The sequence below is a fragment of the Rutidosis leptorrhynchoides genome, chromosome 4, assembly GCF_046630445.1.
Source record: "Rutidosis leptorrhynchoides isolate AG116_Rl617_1_P2 chromosome 4, CSIRO_AGI_Rlap_v1, whole genome shotgun sequence".
NCBI classification, from domain to species: Eukaryota; Viridiplantae; Streptophyta; class Magnoliopsida; order Asterales; family Asteraceae; genus Rutidosis; species Rutidosis leptorrhynchoides.
Window position 1 is genome coordinate 26,948,733 of NC_092336.1, and position 24,338 is coordinate 26,973,070.

Consider the following 24,338-nt stretch of genomic DNA (forward strand, 5'->3'; position numbering starts at 1 on the left):
ATTTAGTTTTGGAAAAAAAAATTATCATATTTATTTGATTTAGTTTCAAAAGTACAAAAAAAAGTTTTTAGTTTAAAAAGAACTTTATTATTAAAACGTATATATCTTTTATAAATATCTAGAACCACTTTTGACAACTTATTACTTAACCAGTATGATAAAGATAACGATATTTATATTTTTATTTTATTAAATATATATAACGATTTAAATTAATATTATATATATTTATACGCGTATTATACGTATATAGTTTTATACTTTTACTATACTTTAACTTTACCTTTACTTTACTTTTACTTTACTTTAACTTTAATAATTCACTTTAATAATTCACTTTAATAATTCATACTTTAATAATTCACTTTAATAATTCACTTTAATAATTCACTTTAATAATTCACTTTAATAATTCATACTTTAATAATTCACTTTAATAATTCATAATTTAATAATTCACTTTAATAATTCATATTTTAATAATTCACTTTAATAATTCAAAAATCTATTATAAATAGAATTGAATAGGTTTCATTATTTCATAGAAACTTGAAAATATATTTCTCTAAACTCTCTCAATCGAATTACATATATATATTTTCTTTGTATTATTTCAAGATATTATTAGTATACATAAAATACTATGACGAAGTTATACTCAGACGATTTCAAAATAAGTTTTCAAACGGGATAGAGCTAAGGAAATTATGGGTTATAGCTATGGAGGTTATGGGTATTGATCGAGGGTACTGCTCGAGGGGTCAACCTAACGTTTATCATTTTCGTTGCGTCTACGTACTTTCCTGCAATATTGAATCACAATATTGATACGTTCGTGAATCCGAGACAAACCCTGCACTTGTTCAGTGCCGTCATATACAAATTGCTACGAAATACAGTATTGTGAGTTTCATTACTCCCTTTTTATATATATTTTTGGGCTGAAAATACATGCGCTGTTTTATAAATGTTTTACGAAATAGGCACAAGTACTAAAACTAATTCTATGTGGGTTTAAACTAGAAATATACCCTTAGCTTGGTAACATTAAACTACTTGTCTATGTACGGTAGGCGCGAATCCTAAAGATAGATCTATTGGGCCTGACAAACCCCATCCTGACTATGGGATGCTTTAGTACTTCGAGGTTATTTTAAACACACCTGATCTGGTGTACTTCAGAGGGTAAAACATGAACATTAAGGCTTGTTACCGGGTGCCTACAACTTATAGAATACTTTTAAACACTTGCGAGTGTACGAATATTTATGGAAACTGAAATCTTGTGGTCGATTACTATTACGGAAATGATTGATTATGATAAACTAATGAACTCACCAACCTTTTGGTTGACACTTTAAAGCATGTTTATTCTCAGGTATAAAAGAAATCTTCCGCTGTGCATTAGCTCATTTTAAGGATATTACCTGGAGTCATTCATGACATACTTTGAAAGACGTTGCATTCGAGTCGTTGAGTTCATCAAGATTAATATTAAGTCAATTATAGTTGGATGTAATATGAAATGGTATGCATGCCGTCAATTTTTGATGTAAAGAAAGTTTGTCCTTTAAAAACGAATGCAATGTTTGTAAAACGTATCATATAGAGGTCAAATTCCTCGAGATGTAATCAACTATTATGAATCGTTTATAATGTATATGAACGGGTCCTTTCAGTTGGTATCAGAGCGGTGGTCTTAGCGAACCAGGTCTGCATTAGTGTATCTAACTGATAATCGTTAGGATGCATTAGTGAGCCTGGACTTCGATCGTGTCTGCATGTCAAAAGTTTTGCTTATCATTTTTGTTGGAAATTGTCTGCTTATCATTCTTAGTCTAGACACGTTTTACTGCATTGATTGCATGAATAGTGTATAGATAAAATTCATATCTTAGCGTATCTGCTAATCCATATCTTAGCGTATCTGTTACTGTAAACTTTGCCTGACATATCCCGTAAATTCCTCCGTAATCTACGAAATCTTTTGCGCTATATATATAGATATTCTATGTAATTAGAATACCACTCGATAGCTGGAAAATCATTTCATATCGAAAAATCCTTTATTCAATCGAACGAAATGGAATTCGTCATTAGTTCAAGTCCCTCGAATTTTGATATGGAATCCCACTCAAGCTCCGAAAGCAGTGTGACTGGAATGGATCAACCAATCAGCTATCATCTATTCTGGATGAATTAGGGATGGGTTCGTAGCCTCCTTAATCATTGGAGACAAGAAGAAAGCGATCCTTTCCATCCACCACATTGCCCTCTTGGCAATGAACCTGAAGCACTTACCGACAAACCTGTCCGAAACACCATTTTCTCTCCCATTTCTAGAGTATCTCGTCATGATTATATACTACACCAAAATCTAGATCTTATTTATCCGCTCGTCCGAACTGAAAATTAATAGAAGAAGTCAACGAGCTTCGCGCTCGGGTAGTGGCTTTGGAGAATATGGTGCAAAGGTTACAAACACCAGCAGCAGCACCAGCAACATAACCAGTACCACCATCAACAACATCGATAGTACCATTACCACCACCAACAATAACCGCATCGCAAACCTCAACTTCACAATCTGTCCCATGAGCATCGACGTCATACGCCCTGTAAATACTAAGGAATACCACAACGATGAAGTATTGATTCATAACTTCATTGGAAAAACCTTCTACGACGATTATGTAATTTCTAAAGTTTAGAAATTATCTATCCTAGCCTTAACCATAAATCAAGTGAGTTTAATTTAATATTAACTCATTAAATCTATATTACATCTGAAGAAATATACACATATATTTCCATAAAGACTGTAATAAAATTCTTTTGTACAAAATATTAATTGTGACATTTTTTTAACGGGTAGGTAATACCCGAGAGATATATAAATTCACAATTAATATGTTACATTCTTCGAATCTGATTCAACAAAATCATCCATTATACTCCCTACTTTCACAACAATATACATTCTTTTATAGAAATCAAAACAACCATACTCATTCAAAAATCTAATTATATATTCTGATTTTAAAATCGCCGAATTCAATTCAAGTTATAACCGGTATCATCACTCTTAGATTCTTACATCTTTCAAAGCTATACTTTAACTTCAAAACTGTGTTAGAACATCGTATGTATATTAACGATTATAATCTGTGTTCAAGCCCTTGTAAAAATACCTGAAGACACTTCAAATAATGAACAATCGAGATGATGATCCAACCACATGTTATCCATAGTTACGTACCTGAAAAACTCTTGAAACCAAAGTCATAATTTAACATGTATCCATGTCAGACCTTTTGGCATTTACTAGCTAAAATAACTTTTCAATCCCTTCTAAAAATAGACGGTTTTGTCACAGCTCCAGCAAACCAACTTCAATTGTTCATTCGAATAAGCCTTATTATAATGATTACCCCTTCATCATTATTACCGGAGAACCTTTCATATCTCGCCACATTAGCAGTAAACTTATTAACAACTTCATTGATCTTTGACTTTCCAAAAAATCTTTATATTTAACAAAACCCCATCATTTACTCATCTGCATCTTGTAACGAGAATTGCCATACGAATCATCGGAAATTAGCAATCAGTATTTTGAAATCTCGCAGCATTTCTACGCCAACAATTATATGTGTCTATCTTCTGGACTTATATACTTTGAATGTAAAGTTTCTGAAAAACACCCTAAACTGCGAACTAGTTCTCGAAATACTGATGAAGCAGCAAAAACTATAAACGACCTTAACAGTAAAAAGTTTGATGATAAAGAGTAGTGTGTTGGCAAAGCTCAGAAAAAGAGAAGATTTGGTACTGAAAAATACGGATTGAGCAAACCATGAAGAAGGCTGTGGATAAATCACAAGGACGAAATCTACCTTCAAAGAATCCAAATGATTCTGTGTCTGCTGAAGTCATTATTTAATACCTTGCTCCTGACTCTAAACCCTTACGGACAATATTCTTCATCATCCTCTGATATTAGAAATTTTAAGATATCATCGTATCTTTCATTATAAATATCCTCCATATTTCTGAAGATATTTCCCTAATTATTCTTATCTGAAATCATTTACCTCTTCGTGCTGTCTGTATTGCATCATAAAAGAAACTATTTTAGTTTCTAAATTCTGAAACTTTCGAATTTAAAATAGAAATATTTTTGAAGTAGTGTTGGGAACTGAAGCATAAACTAGTATAATATAATGACACTTGATCAACGTGATTATATTACAGTAAGTCATGCTGAGTTTCTAAATAGAACGTGATGATTCACAGATCATAACGTCATCATGTGCTATGTTACACGACTCTTGTATTCTCTTTAACCTCTAAAATATCAAGAAAATATTTCTTGATGATTCGGCCTTTTTCGAGGTATTCTAGTAATTTGACAAGTCAAGATCGTGCCATTACAATTTTCTTCTTAGAACATTAACAATGTTCATTCCGAAATTCATATATGCGAATTCTGGACCATTACAAGCGGTGCTTAATCGCAAGAAGAAGAAACGAAAGGACAAAACTCCGAAATAAAAATTGGGGTATAAATCGCAGCAAATAAAAGAGAGCATTCATTGGGGATGACAATGTAAAGACCCCTCCTAATCCATTCGGACGAAGTCCATATCGATTATAAATGATTCACAACAGTTGATTACATCGCGAGGTACTTGACCTCTATATGATACATTTTACAAACATTTCATTCGTTTTTAAAAGACAAACTTTTGTTACATCGACAGTTGACAGACATATATAGCATTTCATAATATATCTAAATATAATTGACTTAATAATAATCTTGATGAACTCAATGACTCGAATGCAACGTCTTTTGAAATATGTCATGAATGACTCCAAGTAATATCCCTAAAATGAGTAAATGCACAGCGGAAGATTCTTTCGTACCTGAGAATAAACATGCTTTAAAGTGTCAACCAAAAGGTTGGTGAGTTCATTAGTGTAACATAAATAACCATTATCATCATTTTAATAGACCACAAGATTTCCATATTCAGTTCTCATAAATGTACGTCCCATGCATAGAGACAAAATATCATTCATATGGATTGAACACCTAGTAACCGACATTCACAATATGCATATAAGAATATCCCCATCATTCCGGGATCCTCCTTCGGACATGATATAAATTTCGAAGTACTAAAGCATCCGGTACTATGGATGGGGCTTGTTGGACCTGATAGATCTATCTTTAGAGTTCGCGTCAATTAGGGTGTCTGTTCCCTAATTCTTAGATTACCAGACTTAATAAAAAGGGCATATTCGATTAGATAATCCAACCATAGAATGTAGTTTCGATTACTTGTGTCTATTTCGTAAAGCATTTATAAAAGCAGCGCATGTATTCTCAGTCCCAAAAATATATATTGCAAAAGAATTTAAAAAGGGATTAATGAAACTCACCTAATGTATTTTGTAGTAAAAATACATATGACTATATTGAACAATGCAGGGTTGGCCTCGGATACACGAACCTATATCATTTATATATATATTAACACACAATATGGTAATCGAACGAATTTATATTATTAGTGACATACTTGTTATTTTAATAACTTATATATTATATGTTTTAAATTTAATGTCATGTACTAATTGTTAGTTGGTAAAATAATATTAGTACTCGTAATTAAAAAGTTGTAATCTCTTTATAATGTTAATAATAATGATATCAATAATGTCAATTCAAAATAATAAATAAAAATGATAGTTTTATTAATAATGTTATTTTTAATAAAAATATAGTTTTAGTAAAAATGATAATTTTAACAATAATGATACTAAAATAAAAAGTTGTATTGTTTTTACAATAAAAATTATAGTTTTGATAATAACTCTTAATATTAATAATACTTAATAATAATACTTGATAATAATTAATGTTAATAACAAAAATAATATTAATGATAATAATAGTTATAATATTGATAGTAATGATATTAATAATAATAATAATAATAATAATAATAATAATAATAATAATAATAATAATAATAATAATAATAATAATAATAAGAAAAGCTACCTTAAGGTATAAGGATTAAAAAGAGAATATAAAAGTCCCTGCAAAGACTCGAACCTGCAACCTCTCTCCCACCAAGACACCCCTTAACCGCTACTCAATGTCTGTTTTACTGATTAATGTCAAACCTTCATATATTTAACCCATTATTCGGCCCAACAGAAAAATAAGGATCTCGGCCCAAGACAGATTAATAACCCAACATTTAACTAAGCCCGATTAAAGATGTAAAGAAGCCCAATCGAAAAACTTGGGTTATCTTAGCCCACTTAACAATCCATGGGGTATCCTGGATTTTTAGAGGTATCGTTAGCAGTAAAAAAAATAATGCGAAGGGTTTTGTGGGTTACAGTTGTCGGCCACCAACCATAGAACAACTTGAACATATCATGGATTTCTCCTCATCATTCTCCTATGGTATCATCTTCCTCATCATCATATAACATCATGTTATCAACTCATCGTGATCACTGCCCATCTTCACCTCTTTTTCGTTACACCATCATTAATCATGGTAACATCATACATCATCATCATAGCCTACCTTATCCTCACTAATTACTACAATAAAGAAAACCAAAATGTCCCTTTTGTCTCCCACTTGTTTATTAATTAATGCTAGAAGCGACCCACAATAACACTTTGTTGACTTAGGATTCGGAAAAGGAAAAAAAAAATTATGGACGATGCCATTTGCAATATTAAAGCAACCACTCTCAATAACAAAGAAATATTTAAACACTACCTTATGTGTTAGTGGATGTCCACGTTAAAAAGTAAAAGGGAAAAGAGAATTTGGTGCGTCCTTGATTACATAACCAATGTGTCGACATGGATAACCTCCTGGTCCCAACTAATAATTTTTATATAGCTCTAACAATATCCTATCTAAGTTGATAAATAAAGGTATTATGTAACCTCCATTCGCTGGTTGGCTTAGTAGAAGTAAATGAAGTAGCAGGAGAGATGGATAATCATTTGTAACAGAAACTAAAAAAAAATGGCTATTGTTGCAGCCTTTATGTCGTGGAAGGGAATAATATATTGGTGGTTTGTGATAATGTTTTTATACTTATCAAGTGAGTCTCGGTAGTGTTCAAAGGTGATGGTTGTCGAAGGTGGTTATTATGGCTTGAAGTGGTGATGAGGGTTCTTGACGTTTTAACAATAAATTGAATTTGTTATGGTGGTGGTGGATCATGATCATAATTGAACGAGACAGTGGTGGTGGTCATTGAAGGTTGGTTGTTTGGGTCGTTCATGACTGAAAAGAAACGAATTGTATTGTTGGCTTCAAGGTATTCAGTGGTGAGTTTGGTTGTCGTGATCATGAGTGGTGGCGACATTTTCTAGCATCTCATAAAATAGAGAGATAGATAAATGGAGATGGTTAAATGGGTGGTGTTTGTTCTTTTAAACTTCTTTTTGAATCCCTTAAGGGATTTGGCGATTGATAATTGATATTGTGACTTATTTAGATTTCGTTTACCACAGATTAGTTCAATTATTTTTTTAACAACTAAAGGTGGACAGCAAGATTAAAAAGGACAGCAGAATAAAATAGATGGCTTACATCCAAATCTGATTCTGTACATGAGAGGGGATTGAGTTCGACTTCTAACAGATTTAGGGACAGGTCAATAAGTTTTGATTGTGATGTTAAGCCAAAATACGTACTCTTTTCAGTATTCAGATTGATATATCATATATTTATGTATTTATATAACCATTATAATCTGTATGTGTAATTATTTATATCGGTTACCTATATTCAATATGTATATATTTATTTAATTATAATTGTAGTTATATATATTAATTATATATATTTATATATGTATATATATATATATATATATATATATATATATATATATATATATATATATATATTACTAATGATATTATTAATAAAGACTCATAATAATAAATGTCAAATAATAATATGATATCGTTAATACTAATAAAAATGATGATTTTATTTACTAATATTGATATTAATAATACTAGTTATATTATTGGAGACATCAATAACCTTAATAATAATACAACTTAAACATATCAGATTTTGTATGTATATATATATATATATATATATATATATATATATATATATATATATATATATATATATATATATATATATATATATATATATATATATATATATGTTTTATCTACAAATAATTGTTCGTGAATCGTCGAAAATAGTCAAAGGGTAATTGGTTACATGAATGTAGTTCTAAAACTTTTTGAGACTCAATATTACAGACTTCACTTATCGAGTCAAAATCATATAAAGATTAAGTTTAAATTTAGTCGGAAATTCCCGGGTCATCACAGGTGCTACCCGTTAAAGAAATTTCGTCCCGAAATTTGAGTGAGGTGGTCATGGCTAACAATAAAAATGTTTTCATGACCAATATGAGTTGATAATTAGAGGTTTATCATCATTGAATAATAATGATAAAATAATTTGATTATTCTAAGGATACGAATGAAGCTATCGCAAATAGTGAAATGTGAAAACAACTGTTCACCTTAATTTTTGACGTAGTTATTGTTAAATTTAGAAAATAAGGCGCGTCTTAACTTTTGACGTTGCCTTGGTTGAATTCCGGAATTCAAGGAATTAAAGAAAATCTTCAAAATCTATAAGATTTGATTTTTCGAAAAATAAGGAAATTAAGATCTCTATAATTAAATACGGTGATCTGCCTCGATTACTCTGTCTGATATTTTCATTATAAATTAAACTCTTCCGTCCCATTATTCTCACCATTCCTATACTTTCTTTCTTAGTTCATACATCCAAAAGATTGTGAAAATGCTTAATCCAGTTCTAATACTTGATATTTTTCCTAATTATCATTTCCGTCATCCTTCTTTCCAATCTTCCGTCAGAGAATCTGTTTACTTCTACTATTACCTTGGGATGATACTATTCTTAATTTTACCGTGTCTTTATATTGCTATTCGTATTAATATCCACAATTTGTAATCTCCGTGTTGTCATTGGGCTTTATGTTTTCTCTTATATTTCAATGTCCCTATTTCTGTTTCCTATAATCATTGTCATCCACAGTTAATACTCCCTCCTTTTTGCTGTGATTTATACTCCAATTTTCTATTTCTTTTGGAGCTTTGTCCATTCGTTTCTTCTTTTTACGATTGGACATCTCTGGTAATGGTCCAGAATTCGTAGATATGGAGTTTCGAATGATTATAATGTTCTAAGCAGGAAGGAACGTGATAGCACGATTTGATTTTCAAATTTATCAATATCACGGATGATAGAACCATCAAGAATACATTTTCTTGATTTGTTCAGGAGTTAAGTAGAATGAAAGTGCTATGTAACATGGCACATGATGATGTTATGATCTGTGAATCATCACGTTTCATTAGAAACTCGGCATGACTTACTGTAATATAATCACGTTGATCAAGTGTCATTATATTATACTAACTCATGCTTCAGTTCCCAACATTACTTCAATAACATTCATATTTTAAGCTCGAAAGTTTACAGAATATAGAAACTAACAGTTTCTATATGATGTAATACTAATAGCACGAAGAGATTAATGATTTTAGATAAGAATAGTTATAAAAATATCTCCAGAAATATGGAAGATATTTATAATAAAAGATACGATAATATCTCAGAATATCTAAGATCAGAGGATGATAGAAACTATTGTCCGCAAGGGTTTAGAGTAAGGAGCAAGATATTCACTAAAGAATTTAGCAGACATTGAATCATTTAGATTCTTTGAAGTCAAACTTATTCTTTGTGATTAGTCCATGGCTTTCTTCATACTTTAGCATAATCTGCTTTTCGGTACTAAATTTTCTATTGAATGTTTCCAATATAATGATACACAGGAAGCACGAAGAGGTATATAATTTCGGACGAGAATATTTATGAAAATATCCTCAGAAATATCGAAGATATTGATGATGATATTTTAGAATTTCTAAGTTCGATGGTTGATGAGGAAGATTTTCCGCAAGATTTTAACATGAGTACGGAGCAAGATATTCGTTGAAGGTTTCATCGGATCCAGAGTTACCTGGATTCTTTGAATATAGGGTTTGGTCATTGTCTTTGTCCTTGGTCTCCTTCATAGTTAACTCAATCCAATTTTTTTTTTTCAGTACCAAATTTTCTATCGAGCGTTCCCAACACTCCATTTTTTTTTTCATCAAACTCTTGGCCATTTAGGCCATCTACAATTTTACTGGTTCCTCTACATTTAATGCTACCATATCTGAATCGTCGGTTATCAATCCGAGGTGGTTTCAGGAGAATTGTATTTTTAGATGATTAAAGGCTGATTTCTGGTAGTTGGAATGGCAATTCTCGTTACAAGATGCGTATGAGTACATGATGAGACTTCAATAGATAATTATATTGATTTATCGAAGAGATTTAAACCAAGGAGCAATGAGGTTGCTGGTACGTCTGCTGGTAATATGATGGAATATAAAAGGTTTCCCGGTAACAATAAAAGAGCACACATATATATCAAAGTTATAATAAGGTTAATCCAAATGAAAAGTCGAAGTTGACTTGTTGGAGCTGTGACAAAATTTGCTAATTTGAAAAGGGATTGCAAAGTTATTTTCGGTAATATCAACGCCAAAGGAGCTAGCACAAATACGTGTTAAACGTTTACTCAGGTTCCTAGTGTTTTCAGATGCATAATTATATGCATAAGTTCTTCCTTTCGTAGATGAAGTGCGGTTGGTTCAACCTCTCGATTGAGGTGTTTTCAAGAGTCATGAAAGATTTTGAACGCAGATTGTAATCGTCAAGATACAAATGAGGTTTAAGATGAAATCAAGTGGCAAACTTGAAGAAATATTTAGTTTCATATGTTATAAACAATATTTTAATTCATTTTAATTGTCCAATGTCGGCAGTCCATAGCTGAGAGTCCACAGTTGACTGTCCAATAATTCATATATAATTTAATATACAATATTCGAATTAATTAATATGTATCGTGACCCGTGTACATGTCTCAGACTCGATCATAACTCAAAGTATATATATTATTGTAGAATCAACCTCAACCCTGTATAGAGAACTCGATCATTACTGCATATAGAGTGTCTATGGTTATTCCAAATAATATATAGATGCGTCGATATGATATGTCAAAACCTTGTATACGTGTCTCGATATTTAAAATGCGTAAAATAAATAACAGAAATTAAATGACGATAAATAAAGTGCGTAAAGTAAATAACAGAAATTAAATGACGATAAATAAAATTTGCGATAATTAAATTGCGATAAATAAAATGTAATAAGGAATTAACAGTTAGCTAGGAAGAGTTAGCTAGGATTTTGTTAGCGTGGTTTCTTAACAGAATTCTTCTCATAGTTAATTTGTTTGTTTCTAACAAATTTTATTTTGTCCAATGTATTCTTCATTATGCCACTTGTTAAATTTTGATTGGTCAAAATCCAAATATGAAATTGAATAAAAATGGTTATTCTGCGGTGAACGGATACGTATAACTGTGGGTGTAAGTAGGATAATAAATGACTGTTGAATCAGATTCGAAGAATGTTCAATGTAAATTATTAATGTGAAATCTAAATATTCCTCGGGTATTACCTACCCGTTAAAATATTTTCACCATTAACAGTTTGTACGAAAGAATTTTTAATTACAATCTTTATGAAAATATATATACATATATATTTTCTTCAGATATAATCATGGATTTAATGAGTTAATTTGATATTAATCTCATTTGATTTACCGTTAGAACTAGAATATATAATCTCTAAAACATTAGAGATTATATAATCGCCATGAAGGACGAAGATAGTTTATGTAGAACAATTCATAGAATGATGATTATGCTTGAGGTATAGATTGCGAGGTTGAGATATGTGATGATGTTGTTGTTGTTGGTACTGGTCATGCTGCTGGTGCTGCTGATGGTGGTACTATTGCTGTCGGTGCTACAAGTGTTGTTGGTGCTGAGGTTAATAATGATGTTGGTGTAGTAAGTATAGCTTGTAGATCACGTACCATTCTTGTCAGGTTTTCTATCCTACGCTCTATCATTTCTATCCATCCACTCATCTGATTCGATAGATCTTGATTATCAATTCGAAGTTCCCTAACTTCTTCTAATATTCCCCTTCGATTGGTATTCGGAAGTAGAGGTTGAATATTTTCTGAGATTGCAGTAATGCGACCTTCGAGGTGGAAAACTTTAGCAAGAATGGTGAATACAGTGTTGCGCATAGGTTCACCGGTGAGTACATCGTTTTCTCCGATGTTAGGAGGTAAGTTTGGTTCGCGGTAGGGCTCGCCTTCTTCATTTCTCCATCGAGTGAGTAAATCTCGGACCCACCCCCATCTCCTCCAGAAAGAAAAATAACTAAATGGTTGAGGCACTTCTGTTCATTGACTTCGGAGTCTACTTCAATATACATCTCGAAATCGCTTCCGGAACCAATGGAATCCAAGCTAGGTGTAGGATCCATCTCTCATGATCAGTTAAAGGGTTTTGATATGAAATGATTTTTGAATATCGAATGATATTCTTAATTATATATAGAATATCTATACATACTTCCAAAGATCCCGTGAATTACGGAGAAAATTAAGGAAACGTGTCAGTTAAAGTCTACAGTGACAGATACGCTAAGATATGGATTTTGTCTATACACTATTCATGCAATCATTGCAGTAAGATGTGTCTAGACTAAGAATGATAAGCAGGTAATTTCCTAAGGATGATAAGCAGATGATTTCTGACAAAAACGATAAGCAAAACTTTTGACATGCAGACACGGTCGAAGTCCAGACTCACTAATGCATCCTAACGACTATCAGTTAGACTCACTAATGCAAGACCTGGTTCGCTAAGACCACCGCTCTGATACCAACTGTAAAGACCCGTCCTAATCGATCCGGACGAAGTCCATATCGATTATAAACGATTCACAATAGTTGATTACATCGCGAGGTACTTGACCTCTATATGATACATTTTACAAACATTTCATTCGTTTTTAAAAGACAAACTTTTGTTACATCGACAGTTGACAGACATATATAGCATTTCATAATATATCTAAATATAATTGACTTAATAATAATCTTGATGAACTCAACGACTCGAATGCAACGTCTTTTGAAATATTTCATGAATGACTCCAAGTAATATCCCTAAAATGAGTATATGTACAGCGGAAGATTTCTTTCGTACCTGAGAATAAACATGCTTTAAAGTGTCAACCAAAAGGTTGGTGAGTTTATTAGTGTAACATAAATAACCATTATCATCATTTTAATAGACCACAAGATTTCCATATTCAGTTCTCATAAATGTACGTCCCATGCATAGAGACAAAATATCATTCATATGGATTGAACACCTGGTAACCGACATTCACAATATGCATATAAGAATATCCCCATCATTCCAGGATCCTCCTTCGGACATGATATAAATTTCGAAGTACTAAAGCATCCGGTACTTTGGATGGGGCTTGTTGGACCCGATAGATCTATCTTTAGAGTTCGCGTCAATTAGGGTGTCTGTTCCCTAATTCTTAGATTACCAGACTTAATAAAAAGGGCATATTCGATTAGATAATCCAACCATAGAATGTAGTTTCGATTACTTGTATCTATTTCGTAAAGCATTTATAAAAGCAGCGCATGTATTCTCAGTCCCAAAAATATATATTGCAAAAGCATTTAAAAAGGGATTAATGAAACTCACCTAATGTATTTTGTAGTAAAAATGCATATGACTATATTGAACAATGCAGGGTTGGCCCCAGATTCACGAACCTATATCATTTATATATATATTAACACACAATATGGTAATCGAACGAATTTATATTATTAGTGACATACTTGTTATTTTAATAACTTATATATTATATGTTTTAAATTTAATGTCATGTACTAATTGTTAGTTGGTAAAATAATATTAGTACTCGTAATTAAAAAGTTGTAATCTCTTTATAATGTTAATAATAATGATATCAATAATGTCAATTCAAAATAATAAATAAAAATGATAGTTTTATTAATAATGTTATTTTAATAAAAATATAGTTTTAGTAAAAATGATAATTTTAACAATAATGATACTAAAATAAAAAGTTGTATTGTTTTTACAATAAAAATTATAGTTTTGATAATAACTCTTAATATTAATAATACTTAATAATAATACTTGATAATAATTAATGTTAATAACAAAAATAATATTAATGATAATAATAGTTATAATATTGATAGTAATGATATTAATAATAATAATAATAATAATAATAATAATAATAATAATAGTAATAATAATAATAATAATAATAATAATAATAATAATAATAATAATAATAATAATAATAATAATAATAATAATAATAATAATAATAATAATAAGAAAAGCTACCTTAAGGTATTAGGATTAAAAAGAGAATATAAAAGTCCCTGCAAAGACTCGAACCTGCAACCTCTCTCCCACCAAGACACCCCTTAACCGCTACTCAATGTCTGTTTTACTGATTAATGTCAAACCTTCATATATTTAACCCATTATTCGGCCCAACAGAAAAATAAGGATCTCGGCCCAAGACAGATTAATAACCCAACATTTAACTAAGCCTGATTAAAGATGTAAAGAAGCCCAATCGAAAAACTTGGGTTATCTTAGCCCACTTAACAATCCATGGTGTATCCTGGATTTTTAGAGGTATCGTTAGCAGCAAAAAAAAATAATGCGAAGGGTTTTGTGGGTTACAGTTGTCGGCCACCAACCATAGAACAACTTGAACATATCGTGGATTTCTCCTCATCATTCTCCTACGGTATCATCTTCCTCATCATCATATAACATCATGTTATCAACTCATCGTGATCACTGCCCATCTTTACCTCTTTTTCGTTACACCATCATTAATCATGGTAACATCATACATCATCATCATAGCCTACCTTATCCTCACTAATTACTACAATAAAGAAAACCAAAACGTCCCTTTTGTCTCCCACTTGTTTATTAATTGATGCTAGAAGCGACCCACAATAACACTTTGTTGACTTAGGATTCGGAAAAGGAAAAAAAAAATTATGGACGATGCCATTTGCAATATTAAAGCAACCACTCTCAATACCAAAGAAATATTTAAACACTACCTTATGTGTTAGTGGATGTCCACGTTACAAAGTAAAAGGGAAAAGAGAATTTGGTGCGTCCTTGATTACATAACCAATGTGTCGACATGGATAACCTCCTGGTCCCAACTAATAATTTTTATATAGCTCTAACAATATCCTATCTAAGTTGATAAATAAAGGTATTATGTAACCTCCATTCGCTGGTTGGCTTAGTAGAAGTAAATGAAGTAGCAGGAGAGATGGATAATCGTTTGTAACAGAAACTAAAAAAAAAAATGGCTATTGTTGCAGCCTTTATGTCGTGGAAGGGAATAATATATTGGTGGTTTGTGATAATGTTTTTATACTTGTCAAGTGAGTCTCTGTAGTGTTCAAAGGTGATGGTTGTCGAAGGTGGTTATTATGGCTTGAAGTGGTGATGAGGGTTCTTGACGTTTTAACAATAAATTGAATTTGTTATGGTGGTGGTGGATCATGATCATAATTGAACGAGACAGTGGTGGTGGTCATTGAAGGTTGGTTGTTTGGGTCGTTCATGACTGAAAAGAAACGGATTGTATTGTTGGCTTCAAGGTATTCGGTGGTGAGTTTGGTTGTCGTGATCATGAGTGGTGGCGACATTTTCTAGCATCTCATAAAATAGAGAGATAGATAAATGGAGATGGTTAAATGGGTGGTGTTTGTTCTTTTAAACTTCTGTTTGAATCCCTTAAGGGATTTGGCGATTGATAATTGATATTGTGACTTATTTAGATTTCGTTTACCACAGATTAGTTCAATTATTTTTTTAACAACTAAAGGTGGACAACAAGATTAAAAAGGACAGCAGAATAAAATAGATGGCTTACATCCAAATCTGATTCTGTACATGAGAGGGGATTGAGTTCGACTTCTAACAGATTTAGGGACAGGTCAATAAGTTTTGATTGTGATGTTAAGCCAAAATACGTACTCTTTTCAGTATTCAGATTGATATATCATATATTTATGTATTTATGTGTATGTGTAATTATTTATATCGGTTACCTATATTCAGTATGTATATATTTATTTAATTATAATTGTATTTATATATATTAATTATATATATTTATATATGTATATATATATGTATATATATATATATATATATATATATATATATATATATATATATATATATATATATATATATATATATATTACTAATGATATTATTAATAAAGACTCATAATGATAAATGTCAAATAATAATATGATATCGTTAATACTAATAAAAATGATGATTTTATTTACTAATATTGATATTAATAATACTAGTTATATTATTGGAGACATCAATAACCTTAATAATAATACAACTTAAACATATCAGATTTTGTATGTATAAATAAATAAATAAATAAATAAATATATATATATATATATATATATATATATATATATATGTTTTATCTACAAATAATTGTTCGTGAATCGTCGAAAATAGTCAAAGGGTAATTGGTTACATGAATGTAGTTCTAAAAATTTTTGTGACTCAATATTACAGACTTCACTTATCGAGTCAAAATCATATAAAGATTAAGTTTAAATTTAGTCGGAAATTCCCGGGTCATCACAGACAATGATTATAGAAGACAGAAGCAAGGACATCGAAATATAAGGAAGATATAAAACCCAACAACAATCCAGAAACTATAAACTGTATATATCGATGCATATAGCAATATAAAGACATGGGAGAACTAAAAACACTATAAAACCAAGAGTATAGTAGAAGTAAATAGATTCTTCTGGAGGTAGATGAAAAAGAAGAACGACAGATATGAAAGTGAGGAGTATATCGAGAATCAGCACTGAATGAAGCATATTGACGAATAATTTTAAAGTAAGAATTGAGGGAGAAAGAATAGAAGGTGTGAATTAAAAGGAAACGAAGGAGGTGTATTTATAGTGAAATATCCGACAGAAAAATCGAGATGAATCATCGCATTAAATCGAAGAGGATCATAATTTCCTTAATCACTGAAGAATCAAATCCTACATAGATTACAAAGATTTTCTTTAATCCGGAGATCAACCGTGATGACGTCAAAAGATAAGACGAATCCCTATTTTCTCATTTCACTCTTTTACGATAGCTTCACTCATACGTTTCGAGTAATCGAATTATTTTATCCATATTTCTCAATCATGATAAAACCCTATGAATCAACTTATATTCGTTATAATAACATTCTTATTGTTAGCCATGATGACCTCGATCAAATTTCGGGACGAAATTTCTTTAACGGGTAGGTACTGTGACGACCCGGAAATTTCCGACCAAATTTAAACTTAACCTTTATATGTTTTCGACACGATAAGCAGAATTTGTAATGTTGAGTCTCAAAAAGTTTGGAACTACATTCATGTAATCAATTACCCTTTGACCGTGTTCGACGATTCACGAACAATTATGAGTATATAGATATGTATATTTAATATGTATATATAATATATAATATTAACTGAAAACATTAACAAAGTATTAGATATATGATACTTTACATGAACGTATTTGTTTCGATATATTTATCGACAGAATTAAGAGATAATATCAAATGATTGAATTATCAGATACATTATGATATGATTACGGGCCTATGTTATGAGGTCCACTGTGATTTAAGAAATCTATTCTTTTTGACAACATTCGGAAAATAGTAAAGTGATTTATAAATAAGAACAAATGTGTCAATTAACGGTAACTAGACAAGGGTTAGTGGAAATTCATGTTTAATTTCCAAGGCATGTTTTATAATATTTTCCGCGTGACCTTGATAAGATAACTATGTTAACTTTCATTTTATTTAATATGAAAATAAAAACGTGGAGTGTAAATAACTTAGATGTTGGATATCGACAAGTTAAGTAACTCGACATTTTTCATTAAGATGATTTCATACGTTTATTTAACATTTGGACTTTATCCTATGCTTCACCAACAGACTGTAATTTGAAAACTTGAAACCTATTATGAATATATATAATTCTACTTTTCTAAAATGTTTTATGATATAACGATTTCCATTATTTTAACCTTTTAACAAAATGATTCTTAAATATATTTAGTTTTGGAAAACAAAATTATCATATTTATTTGATTTAGTTTCAAAAGTACAAAAAAAAGTTTTCAGTTTAAAAAGAACTTAATTATTAAAACGTATATATCTTTTATAAATATCTAGAACCACTTTTGACAACTTATTACTTAACCAGTATGATAAAGATAACGATATTTATATTTTATTTTATTAAATATATATAACGATTTAAATTAATATTATATATATTTATACGCGTATTATACGTATATAGTTTTATACTTTTACTATACTTTAACTTTACCTTTACTTTACTTTTACTTTACTTTAACTTTAATAATTCATACTTTAATAATTCACTTTAATAATTCACTTTAATAATTCATACTTTAATAATTCACTTTAATAATTCACTTTAATAATTCATACTTTAATAATTCACTTTAATAATTCACTTTAATAATTCACTTTAATAATTTATACTTTAATAATTCACTTTAATAATTCATACTTTAATAATTCACTTTAATAATTCATATTTTAATAATTCACTTTAATAATTCAAAAATCTATTATAAATAGAATTGAATAGGTTTCATTATTTCATAGAAACTTGAAAATATATTTCTCTAAACTCTCTCAATCGAATTACATATATATATTTTCTTTGTATTATTTCAAGATATTATTAGTATACATAAAATACTACGACGGAGTTATACTCAGACGATTTCAAAATAAGTTTTCAAACGGGATAGAGCTAAGGAAATTATGGGTTATAGCTATGGAGGTTATGGGTATTGATTGAGGGTATTGCTCGAGGGGTCAACCTAATGTTTATCATTTTCGTTGCGTCTACGTACTTTCCTGCAATATTGAATCACAATATTGATATGTTCGTGAATCCGAGACAAACCCTGCACTTGTTCAGTGCCGTCATATACATAATTGCTACGAAATACAGTATTGTGAGTTTCATTACTCCCTTTTTATATATATTTTTAGGTTGAGAATACATGCGCTGTTTTATAAATGTTTTACGAAATAGGCACAAGTACTAAAACTAATTCTATGTGGGTTTAAACCAGAAATATACCCTTAGCTTGGTAACATTAAACTACTTGTCTATGTACGGTAGGTGCGAATCCTAAAGATAGATCTATTGGGCCTGACAAACCCCATCCTGACTATGGGAAGCTTTAGTACTTCGAGGTTATTTTAAACACACCTGATCTGGTGTACTTTAGAGGGTAAAACATGAATGTTAAGGCTTGTTACCGGGTGCCTACAACTTATAGAATACTTTTAAACACTTGCGAGTGTACGGATATTTATGGAAACTGAAATCTTGTGGTCTATTACTATTACGGAAATGATTGATTATGATAAACTAATGAACTCACCAACCTTTTGGTTGACACTTTAAAGCATGTTTATTCTCAGGTATAAAAGAAATCTTCTGCTGTGCATTAGCTCATTTTAAGGATATTACCTGGAGTCATTCATGACATACTTTGAAAGACGTTGCATTCGAGTCGTTGAGTTCATCAAGATTAATATTAAGTCAATTATAGTTGGATGTAATATGAAATGGTATGCATGCCGTCAATTTTTGATGTAAAGAAAGTTTGTCCTTTAAAAATGAATGCAATGTTTGTAAAACGTATCATATAGAGGTCAAATTCCTCGCGATGTAATCAACTATTGTGAATCGTTTATAATGTATATGAACGGGTCCTTTCATAATATGTTCCTTTTTAGCATTACCATTGAATCACGGGATGTGAATGTTGTGGATGGTGGTACCGGTTATGCTGCTGGTGCTGCTGATGGTGGTACTGTTGTTGTCGGTGATGCCGCTGGTGCTTGTAATCTTTGCACCATATTCTCCAAAGTCACTACCCGAGCGCGAAGCTCGTTGACTTCTTCTATTACACCGGGATGATTGTCGATTCGGACAAGTGGATGAATAAGATCTAGAATCTGAGATAGTATATAATCGTGACGGGATACTCTGGAAATGAGAGAGAAAATGGTATTACGAACAGGTTTGCTTTTAAGTGCTTCAGGTTCTTCGCCAAGAGGTGAATTCGGTTGGTGGAAAGGATCACCTTCTTCTTGTCTCCAATGATTTAGTAGACTACGAACCCATCCCCAATTCATCCATAATAGATGATGGCTGATTGGTTGATTCATTCTGGTGACGTTGCTTTCAGAGCTTAGGTGAAACTCCATGTCAGAATAACTATCGAAATTCAAAGAACTTGAACTAATGGCGAGTTCCATTTCGTACGATTAAATAAAGAATTTTTCGATATGAAAAGAATTCCAGCTATCGAATGGTATTCTAATTACATAGAATATCTATGTATATAGAATAAAAGATTCGGTAGATTACGGAGGGATTTACAGAATATACTAGGCAAAGTTTACAGTAACAGCTACGCTAAGATATGGATTAGCAGATACGCTAAGATATGAATTTGTCTATACACTATTCATGCAATTAATGCAGTAAGACGTGTCTAGACTAAGAATGATAAGCAAGTGATTCCCTTAGAATGATAATCAGGTAATTTTCGACACAAAATGATAAGCAAAACTTTTGACATGCAGACACGGTCGAAGTCCAGACCCACTAATGCATCTAAACAACTATCAGTTAGACACACTAATGCAAGACCTGTTTCGCTAAGACTACTGCCCTGATACCAACTGAAAGGACCTGTTCATACCGATTATAAACGATTCACAATAGTTGATTTCATTGCGAGGTACTTGACCTCTATATGATACATTTTACAAACATTGCATTCGTTTTTAAAAGACAAACTTTCATTACATCAAAAGTTGACGGCATGCATACTATTTCATAATATATCTAATTATAAATGACTTAGTAATAATCTTGATGAACTCGATATGAGCAAATGCACAGCGGAAGATTTCTTTCATACCTGAGAATAAACATGCTTTCAAGTGTCAACCAAAAGGTTGGTGAGTTCATAGGTTTATCGTAAATAATAAAATTCATTATTTTAATAGACCACAAGATTTAAATACAGTACACCTATCTCGTGTATGAAACCATTTTTCATAATGCTTAGCAGAGTAGGTTCGTATCCTTTTCTCCCCCGTAGGTTGCCTCGCGATTTTTAAATAATCGTGCACATATCTCGTGCACAAAACTAATACACATAACCTGTGTATAAAAGTCATTCATAAGAACTACAAACACCTGATAATCGACCTTAACAAAATGCATCTAGAATATCCCCCGCATACCGGCATTCCGCACGGTCATGTAAAAAGCATACAAACAGGCCACTCTTTTAAGTATGATGGTTGTGTACACCTCACAAACAGATCATATCTTTTAAAGTTGATGGTTGTATACCTATTGTAACGACCCTACTTTTTCTGTTATCTTTTACCGTTACTTATTTAACGACCGTTAACTGTTATTCGTGCCACGTCATTTCTATGACCTATATTATTATTTTCATAATAATATATTAAGTATTATATGTTAAATGAATATTTGTATTCATATTTTTAATCGTACGTTTCTACGTGTCGCGGATTTCTATCCGGCGAATCTTTTTGTAGTTTTCAAACCAACGGTCGAGCTTTTGGGATTTTTAAATCCTAATTATTTTTAATATGATATTTTAATGTCATATATTTATATATAGTATTTATATATATTTTTCATTGCGTATTTGTTATCTCTCCGATTAATTAATCGCGTAGTCGTGTTTTCGCGTTTCGGGTTTCGTACGAGCGTTCGGGCCACAAGGAAATTACATTTAAGAAAAATTGGGCTAGAGGGGCCCACCCATACCCCCCATTCGGCCGAAAGCAAGGGGAGGGGGTATACCCCTTATTGATTTCATTTCTAATTCATTTTAATCATATGCATTTTTATCTTTAAAACCTATCTTATCATTTTTGCTCTCATTTTTCTCCCTCTCCTCACCCTAGCCGTCACCACCACCACCTAGAACCACCATCATCTTCATATAATCTTGCTTGGATCATCAAATCAATTGCATAATCGGATTCTACACGTTCTTCTCTACACATTAACATCTCTTGATTCTTGATTTGGGTATAAACCATAACCCTAGTGTAACACCCCGTTTTTTTAGTTACGCATTGTTTTGGACGTTATTCGAAATACGAGGCATGTAAGCGTATATTTGGGATCCAAATAAAGTTATATTTAATGTTCTAAAACCTTACCATTGGATAATAAATCTCATTACGTTTCCAACGATATTTGATTCGTCAAAAACGGAGTTACGGTTTGAAAGTTATGACAAAAACAAGTTTCAGTTTCAGTCACAGTACATTGGAACGCCGTCCAACATTTTTGGGCGCCGTCCAAAAGGCCTAACGAGCCAGCAGCTGTATTTTACTTAAATTAAAAGGGGTATTTCGGTCTTTTCACTTGGGGTCGGTTTGGGATCATCAAAACTGATCTAGAACTCCATTGGAGCTCATTCTCACCCACACAAAACACTCCCAACATATTCTAGTGAGAGAGGATGATTTTAGTGTGAGTAAGCTCCGATCTAGGAGGAAGAAGCCCAATTCTCGCCAAATCTCAAGAGTTAAAGTTGTTCCTTTCGTTCACGGCTACATTTTGGTAGTATTGGTAAGTCTCAACTCCGAATTTCATTGTGTTGATTGATATTCAAGTTAGGGTTTGAGTTTGTTTAAGTTGTGAAACCCGTTTAGATGACAAAGTGGGTTTATTGTGACTAGTTATTTTGATACTTGGCGGGTTTTGGGTTGGTTGACGATTTGGCCATGTTTAGGCATTGATTGTGAGTGTAATCACTTAGTTTAGTGATTTTGAAGTATTGGAACCCATTTGGGTATGTTTGGAAGACTAGTTTTAAATGGGGTCAAAATTAGGGTTTATGTGTCAAATTGGGTAAGAAAGGTGTTTAACACTTGTGAATTGATTTAATTGGTGTATTTGAGCCATTTTCACTTGTGTTAGTGATTATTGGTTAGTTTGGACTTTTTTTTGGGACTTATGTCATAATGAGTGAATTGAATTGGGTCGAATTTGGTAATGACACTAATTGGGATTAAATGGATGTTAAACGCTTTTGTTAAGTGTTAAATGACGTTTTTAAATGGGTCGGAATTACAACCCGTAGTGATAATTGGTGAAGTCCACTTTAGGTGTCTAAATGGGCGGATTATGGAGGTAGGTATAAACCTTGGTTAAGGGTTTTGGCGTCGAATTCTCTTGTAGAGAATGTATGTTGATTGTTTGTATATCTATGTGCGTAATATAGGTAAAAGGTTTGCTCGGTTGCGTTTGGAGGCGATTTACATACATGATTTGTGCAGACGTTTCGAGGTGAGTGGAATAATTAGGCGTACATGTATATGGCGTATTTACTTGTGAATGTTATGGTATGAACCACGTGCTGGTAGTACCATAACATGTATGTGACGAGTATTATGATGTGAACCACGTGCCGGTAGCATCAAGTGTGAACCACGTGCCAGTAGCACTATAAAATTTGGATGTGAACCACGTGCCGGTAGCATCAAGTGTGAACCACGTGCCGGTAGCACTATAAAATTTGGATGTGAACCATGTGCCGGTAGCATCAAGTGTGAACCACGTGCCGGTAGCACTATAAAATGAGGTGTGAACCACATGCCGGTAGCGCCAAAGTGTGAATCACGAGCCGGTAGCACTATAAAAGAGTGAGACTCAAATGCGTATGGTGTGAACCACGTGCCGGTAGCACCATAGCGTTATGGTTAACCATATTATGTTGTTGGATGTTGTTTAGCATGCTATATATATATATATATATATATATATATATATATATATATATATATATATATATATATATATATATATATATATATATATATATATATATATATATGTATATTGTGTTGAGTATATGCTAATGTGGTGTTGTAATAGCGTATGAGTTGTTAGCATTATGTGTATGACGGCATGCTACCTTGAGTTATATTTTCTTATGA